Source organism: Zophobas morio, unplaced genomic scaffold (genome assembly GCF_036711695.1).
Source record: "Zophobas morio isolate AGI-343-1 ecotype UQ-CSIRO unplaced genomic scaffold, CSIRO_AGI_Zmor_V1 ptg000211l, whole genome shotgun sequence".
Classification (NCBI taxonomy): Eukaryota; Metazoa; Arthropoda; class Insecta; order Coleoptera; family Tenebrionidae; genus Zophobas; species Zophobas morio.
Genome location: NW_026972315.1, coordinates 33,294 through 41,230, shown reverse-complemented (window position 1 = coordinate 41,230; position 7,937 = coordinate 33,294). Strand labels below are relative to the sequence as shown.

Here is a 7,937-nt window from a genome sequence, read left to right as displayed (position 1 = left end):
GACAAAAATACAGTTTCTAGCTAAAATTTGATGGTTTCGTTGCACTTTCCGAGCCCGTAGGGTATCTGATTGGCTTAAAAGTACAAGAAATCACTTCAAAAGTGACGTTTCTGAAGAATTTTAACAGTTTTCTTGTATCTACGAACGCCAGAATGCATAAAATTGACCTAAACGTCTCCTTTTCCTATTCTGAGTCGATTCTGCATGCTTTAAGTGTGTTTGGTGGCACAGAACCATCAAAAAACGTTGAAATATAGTTCAAATTCAATAAAAATCGACAAAAATACAGTTTCTAGCTAAAATTTGATGGTTTCGTTGCACTTTCCGAGCCCGTAGGGTATCTGATTGGCTTAAAAGTACAAGAAAACACTTCAAAAGTGACGTTTCTGAAGAATTTTAACAGTTTTCTTGAATCTACGAACGCCAGAATGCATAAAATTGACCTAAACGTCTCCTTTTCCTATTCTGAGTCGATTCTGCATGCTTTAAGTGTGTTTGGTGGCTCAGAACCATCAAAAAACGTTGAAATATAGTTCAAATTCAATAAAAATCGGCAAAAATACAGTTTCTAGCTAAAATTTGATGGTTTCGTTGCACTTTCCGAGCCCGTAGGGTATCTGATTGGCTTAAAAGTACAAGAAAACATTTCAAAAGTGACGTTTCTGAAGAATTTTAACAGTTTTCTTGTATCTACGAACGCCAGAATGCATAAAATTGACCTAAACGTCTCCTTTTCCTATTCTGAGTCGATTCTGCATCCTTTAAGTGTGTTTGGTGGCTCAGAACCATCAAAAAACGTTGAAATATAGTTCAAATTCAATAAAAATCGACAAAAATACAGTTTCTAGCTAAAATTTGATGGTTTCGTTGCACTTTCCGAGCCCGTAGGCTATCTGATTGGCTTAAAAGTACAAGAAAACACTTCAAAAGTGACGTTTCTGAAGAATTTTAACAGTTTTCTTGTATCTACGAACGCCAGAATGCATGAAATTGACCTAAACGTCTCCTTTTCCTATTCTGAGTCGATTCTGCATGCTTTAAGTGTGTTTGGTGGCTCAGAACCATCAAAAAACGTTGAAATATAGTTCAAATTCAATAAAAAATCGACAAAAATTCAGTTTCTAGCTAAAATTTGATGGTTTCGTTGCACTTTCCGAGCCCGTAGGGAATCTGATTGGCTTAAAAGTACAAGAAAACACTTCAAAAGTGACGTTTCTGAAGAATTTTAACAGTTTTCTTGTATCTATGAACGCCAGAATGCATAAAATTGACCTAAACGTCTCCTTTTCCTATTCTGAGTCGATTCTGCATGCTTTAAGTGTGTTTGGTGGCTCAGAACCATCAAAAAACGTTGAAATATAGTTCAAATTCAATAAAAATCGACAAAAATACAGTTTCTAGCTAAAATTTGATGGTTTCGTTGCACTTTCCGAGCCCGTAGGGTATCTGATTGGCTTAAAAGTACAAGAAAACACTTCAAAAGTGACGTTTCTGAAGAATTTTAACAGTTTTCTTGTATCTACGAATGCCAGAATGCATAAAATTGACCTAAACGTCTCCTTTTCCTATTCTGAGTCGATTCTGCATGCTTTAAGTGTGTTTGGTGGCTCAGAACCATCAAAAAACGTTGAAATATAGTTCAAATTCAATAAAAATCGACAAAAATACAGTTTCTAGCTAAAATTTGATGGTTTCGTTGCACTTTCCGAGCCCGTAGGGTATCTGATTGGCTTAAAAGTACAAGAAAACACTTCAAAAGTGACGTTTCTGAAGAATTTTAACAGTTTTCTTGTATCTACGAACGCCAGAATGCATAAAATTGACCTAAACGTCTCCTTTTCCTATTCTGAGTCGATTCTGCATGCTTTAAGTGTGTTTGGTGGCTCAGAACCATCAAAAAACGTTGAAATATAGTTCAAATTCAATAAAAATCGACAAAAATACAGTTTCTAGCTAAAATTTGATGGTTTCGTTGCACTTTCCGAGCCCGTAGGGTATCTGATTGGCTTAAAAGTACAAGAAAACACTTCAAAAGTGACGTTTCTGAAGAATTTTAACAGTTTTCTTGTATCTACGAACGCCAGAATGCATAAAATTGACCTAAACGTCTCCTTTTCCTATTCTGAGTCGATTCTGCATGCTTTAAGTGTGTTTGGTGGTTCAGAACCATCAAAAAACGTTGAAATATAGTTCAAATTCCATAAAAATCGACAAAAATACAGTTTCTAGCTAAAATTTGATGGTTTCGTTGCACTTTCCGAGCCCATACGGTATCTGATTGGCTTAAAAGTACAAGAAAACACTTCAAAAGTGACGTTTCTGAAGAATTTTAACAGTTTTCTTGTATCTACGAACGCCAGAATGCATAAAATTGACCTAAACGTCTCCTTTTCCTATTCTGAGTCGATTCTGCATGCTTTAAGTGTGTTTGGTGGCTCAGAACCATCAAAAAACGTTGAAATATAGTTCAAATTCAATAAAAATCGACAAAAATACAGTTTCTAGCTAAAATTTCATGTTTTCGTTGCACTTTCCGAGCCCGTAGGGTATCTGATTGGCTTAAAAGTACAAGAAAACACTTCAAAAGTGACGTTTCTGAAGAATTTTAACAGTTTTCTTGTATCTACGAACGCCAGAATGCATAAAATTGACCTAAACGTCTCCTTTTCCTATTCTGAGTCGATTCTGCATGCTTTAAGTGTGTTTGGTGGCTCAGAACCATCAAAAAACGTTGAAATATAGTTCAAATTCAATAAAAATCGACAAAAATACAGTTTCTAGCTAAAATTTGATGGTTTCGTTGCACTTTCCGAGCCCGTAGGGTATCTGATTGGCTTAAAAGTACAAGAAAACACTTCAAAAGTGACGTTTATGAAGAATTTTAACAGTTTTCTAGTATCTACGAACGCCAGAATGCATAAAATTGACCTAAACGTCTCCTTTTCCTATTCTGAGTCGATTCTGCATGCTTTAAGTGTGTTTGGTGGCTCAGAACCATCAAAAAACGTTGAAATATAGTTCAAATTCAATAAAAATCGACAAAAATACAGTTTCTAGCTAAAATTTGATGGTTTCGTTGCACTTTCCGAGCCCGTAGGGTATCTGATTGGCTTAAAAGTACAAGAAAACACTTCAAAAGTGACGTTTCTGAAGAATTTTAACAGTTTTCTTGTATCTACGAACGCCAGAATGCATGAAATTGACCTAAACGTCTCCTTTTCCTATTCTGAGTCGATTCTGCATGCTTTAAGTGTGTTTGGTGGCTCAGAACCATCAAAAAACGTTGAAATATAGTTCAAATTCAATAAAAATCGACAAAAATTCAGTTTCTAGCTAAAATTTGATGGTTTCGTTGCACTTTCCGAGCCCGTAGGGAATCTGATTGGCTTAAAAGTACAAGAAAACACTTCAAAAGTGACGTTTCTGAAGAATTTTAACAGTTTTCTTGTATCTATGAACGCCAGAATGCATAAAATTGACCTAAACGTCTCCTTTTCCTATTCTGAGTCGATTCTGCATGCTTTAAGTGTGTTTGGTGGCTCAGAACCATCAAAAAACGTTGAAATATAGTTCAAATTCAATAAAAATCGACAAAAATACAGTTTCTAGCTAAAATTTGATGGTTTCGTTGCACTTTCCGAGCCCGTAGGGTATCTGATTGGCTTAAAAGTACAAGAAAACACTTCAAAAGTGACGTTTCTGAAGAATTTTAACAGTTTTCTTGTATCTACGAATGCCAGAATGCATAAAATTGACCTAAACGTCTCCTTTTCCTATTCTGAGTCGATTCTGCATGCTTTAAGTGTGTTTGGTGGCTCAGAACCATCAAAAAACGTTGAAATATAGTTCAAATTCAATAAAAATCGACAAAAATACAGTTTCTAGCTAAAATTTGATGGTTTCGTTCCACTTTCCGAGCCCGTAGGGTATCTGATTGGCTTAAAAGTACAAGAAAACACTTCAAAAGTGACGTTTCTGAAGAATTTTAACAGTTTTCTTGTATCTACGAACGCCAGAATGCATAAAATTGACCTAAACGTCTCCTTTTCCTATTCTGAGTCGATTCTGCATGCTTTAAGTGTGTTTGGTGGCTCAGAACCATCAAAAAACGTTGAAATATAGTTCAAATTCAATAAAAATCGACAAAAATACAGTTTCTAGCTAAAATTTGATGGTTTCGTTGCACTTTCCGAGCCCGTAGGGTATCTGATTGGCTTAAAAGTACAAGAAAACACTTCAAAAGTGACGTTTCTGAAGAATTTTAACAGTTTTCTTGTATCTACGAACGCCAGAATGCATAAAATTGACCTAAACGTCTCCTTTTCCTATTCTGAGTCGATTCTGCATGCTTTAAGTGTGTTTGGTGGCTCAGAACCATCAAAAAACGTTGAAATATAGTTCAAATTCAATAAAAATCGACAAAAATACAGTTTCTAGCTAAAATTTGATGGTTTCGTTGCACTTTCCGAGCCCGTAGGGTATCTGATTGGCTTAAAAGTACAAGAAAACACTTCAAAAGTGACGTTTCTGAAGAATTTTAACAGTTTTCTTGTATCTACGAACGCCAGAATGCATAAAATTGACCTAAACGTCTCCTTTTCCTATTCTGAGTCGATTCTGCATGCTTTAAGTGTGTTTGGTGGCTCAGAACCATCAAAAAACGTTGAAATATAGTTCAAATTCAATAAAAATCGACAAAAATACAGTTTCTAGCTAAAACTTGATGGTTTCGTTGCACTTTCCGAGCCCGTAGGGTATCTGATTGGCTTAAAAGTACAAGAAAACATTTCAAAAGTGACGTTTCTGAAGAATTTTAACAGTTTTCTTGTATCTACGAACGCCAGAATGCATAAAATTGACCTAAACGTCTCCTTTTCCTATTCTGAGTCGATTCTGCATGCTTTAAGTGTGTTTGGTGGCTCAGAACCATCAAAAAACGTTGAAATATAGTTCAAATTCAATAAAAATCGACAAAAATACAGTTTCTAGCTAAAATTTGATGGTTTCGTTGCACTTTCCGAGCCCGTAGGGTATCTGATTGGCTTAAAAGTACAAGAAAACACTTCAAAAGTGACGTTTCTGAAGAATTTTAACAGTTTTCTTGTATCTACGAACGCCAGAATGCATAAAATTGACCTAAACGTCTCCTTTTCCTATTCTGAGTCGATTCTGCATGCTTTAAGTGTGTTTGGTGGCTCAGAACCATCAAAAAACGTTGAAATATAGTTCAAATTCAATAAAAATCGACAAAAATACAGTTTCTAGCTAAAATTTGATGGTTTCGTTGCACTTTCCGAGCCCGTAGGGTATCTGATTGGCTTAAAAGTACAAGAAAACACTTCAAAAGTGACGTTTCTGAAGAATTTTAACAGTTTTCTTGTATCTACGAACGCCAGAATGCATAAAATTGACCTAAACGTCTCCTTTTCCTATTCTGAGTCGATTCTGCATGCTTTAAGTGTGTTTGGTGGCTCAGAACCATCAAAAAACGTTGAAATATAGTTCAAATTCAATAAAAATCGACAAAAATACAGTTTCTAGCTAAAATTTGATGGTTTCGTTGCACTTTCCGAGCCCGTAGGGTATCTGATTGGCTTAAAAGTACAAGAAAACACTTCAAAAGTGACGTTTCTGAAGAATTTTAACAGTTTTCTTATATCTACGAACGCCAGAATGCATAAAATTGACCTAAACGTCTCCTTTTCCTATTCTGAGTCGATTCTGCATGCTTTAAGTGTGTTTGGTGGCTCAGAACCATCAAAAAACGTTGAAATATAGTTCAAATTCAATAAAAATCGACAAAAATACAGTTTCTAGCTAAAATTTGATGGTTTCGTTGCACTTTCCGAGCCCGTAGGGTATCTGATTGGCTTAAAAGTACAAGAAAACACTTCAAAAGTGAGGTTTCTGAAGAATTTTAACAGTTTTCTTGTATCTACGAACGCCAGAATGCATAAAATTGACCTAAACGTCTCCTTTTCCTATTCTGAGTCGATTCTGCAAGCTTTAAGTGTGTTTGGTGGCTCAGAACCATCAAAAAACGTTGAAATATAGTTCAAATTCAATAAAAATCGACAAAAATACAGTTTCTAGCTAAAATTTGATGGTTTCGTTGCACTTTCCGAGCCCGTAGGGTATCTGATTGGCTTAAAAGTACAAGAAAACACTTCAAAAGTGACGTTTCTGAAGAATTTTAACAGTTTTCTTGTATCTACGAACGCCAGAATGCATAAAATTGACCTAAACGTCTCCTTTTCCTATTCTGAGTCGATTCTGCATGCTTTAAGTGTGTTTGGTGGCTCAGAACCATCAAAAAACGTTGAAATATAGTTCAAATTCAATAAAAATCGACAAAAATACAGTTTCTAGCTAAAATTTGATGGTTTCGTTGCACTTTCCGAGCCCGTAGGGTATCTGATTGGCTTAAAAGTACAAGAAAACACTTCAAAAGTGACGTTTCTGAAGAATTTTAACAGTTTTCTTGTATCTACGAACGCCAGAATGCATAAAATTGACCTAAACGTCTCCTTTTCCTATTCTGAGTCGATTCTGCATGCTTTAAGTGTGTTTGGTGGCTCAGAACCATCAAAAAACGTTGAAATATAGTTCAAATTCAATAAAAATCGACAAAAATACAGTTTCTAGCTAAAATTTGATGGTTTCGTTGCACTTTCCGAGCCCGTTGGGTATCTGATTGGCTTAAAAGTACAAGAAAACATTTCAAAAGTGACGTTTCTGAAGAATTTTAACAGTTTTCTTGTATCTACGAACGCCAGAATGCATAAAATTGACCTAAACGTCTCCTTTTCCTATTCTGAGTCGATTCTGCATGCTTTAAGTGTGTTTGGTGGCTCAGAACCATCAAAAAACGTTGAAATATAGTTCAAATTCAATAAAAATCGACAAAAATACAGTTTCTAGCTATAATTTGATGGTTTCGTTGCACTTTCCGAGCCCGTAGGGTATCTGATTGGCTTAAAAGTACAAGAAAACACTTCAAAAGTGACGTTTCTGAAGAATTTTAACAGTTTTCTTGTATCTACGAACGCCAGAATGCATAAAATTGACCTAAACGTCTCCTTTTCCTATTCTGAGTCGATTCTGCATGCTTTAAGTGTGTTTGGTGGCTCAGAACCATCAAAAAACGTTGAAATATAGTTCAAATTCAATAAAAATCGACAAAAATACAGTTTCTAGCTAAAATTTGATGGTTTCGTTGCACTTTCCGAGCCCGTAGGGTATCTGATTGGCTTAAAAGTACAAGAAAACACTTCAAAAGTGACGTTTCTGAAGAATTTTAACAGTTTTCTTGTATCTACGAACGCCAGAGTAGTTATATAGTGGGGCTGCTGGCTCAGGTCAAATGAGGTCAACCCGAGCTAGGAGCCCCACAACTTTTGATCGAGCGGTCATTGATCTTTTTGGTCGACAATTGACTGTTTGTGTATGAACGTGACTGACCTCGGCGTTGACCTTGCTTTGTCATCGCCTTGTGCTCGATCTGTCTGACTCTATGTCCGTAGTCAGGTTGGCCGAGCGGTTTAAGGCGTCAGATTTAAGCTCTGATTCTCGAAAGAGAGCGTGGGTTCGAATCCCACACCTGACAGTTTTTTTTATATGCAGTTCTACAGTTTTGTTTTGCTTTTAAATGAAACACAATTTAATATTACGTCATTTATTGAGGAAATATTTCATACAACCAATTGTATAGACACTTAGCATTATTTAAAGAACAGTAACATTTTTTATTGTTAGATATATGATTATCACATGATGGAATTTCTTTAGGCAATTTCACACAGTCTTCAATTGTTTCGAGGTTCACAACTTTGGGGCAGTCTTTTCCTAGCGTTTCCATGAGATAATTTTCTTTACATTTTCCTTTTACATATAAGACCTCCACTCCATGTTCCTTGATGTATTTGAGCAAAATTTCT

General features: G+C 35.7%; 1 non-coding gene across 1 annotated transcript; it reads left to right on the top strand.

The window, feature by feature from the left end:
• The first annotated feature begins 7,522 nt into the window (after positions 1-7,522).
• On the top strand, positions 7,523-7,606 carry Trnal-uaa (transfer RNA leucine (anticodon UAA)). Its single transcript has one exon. It is a non-coding gene; the product is annotated as a tRNA-Leu (tRNA).
• Positions 7,607-7,937: the final 331 nt, after the last annotated feature.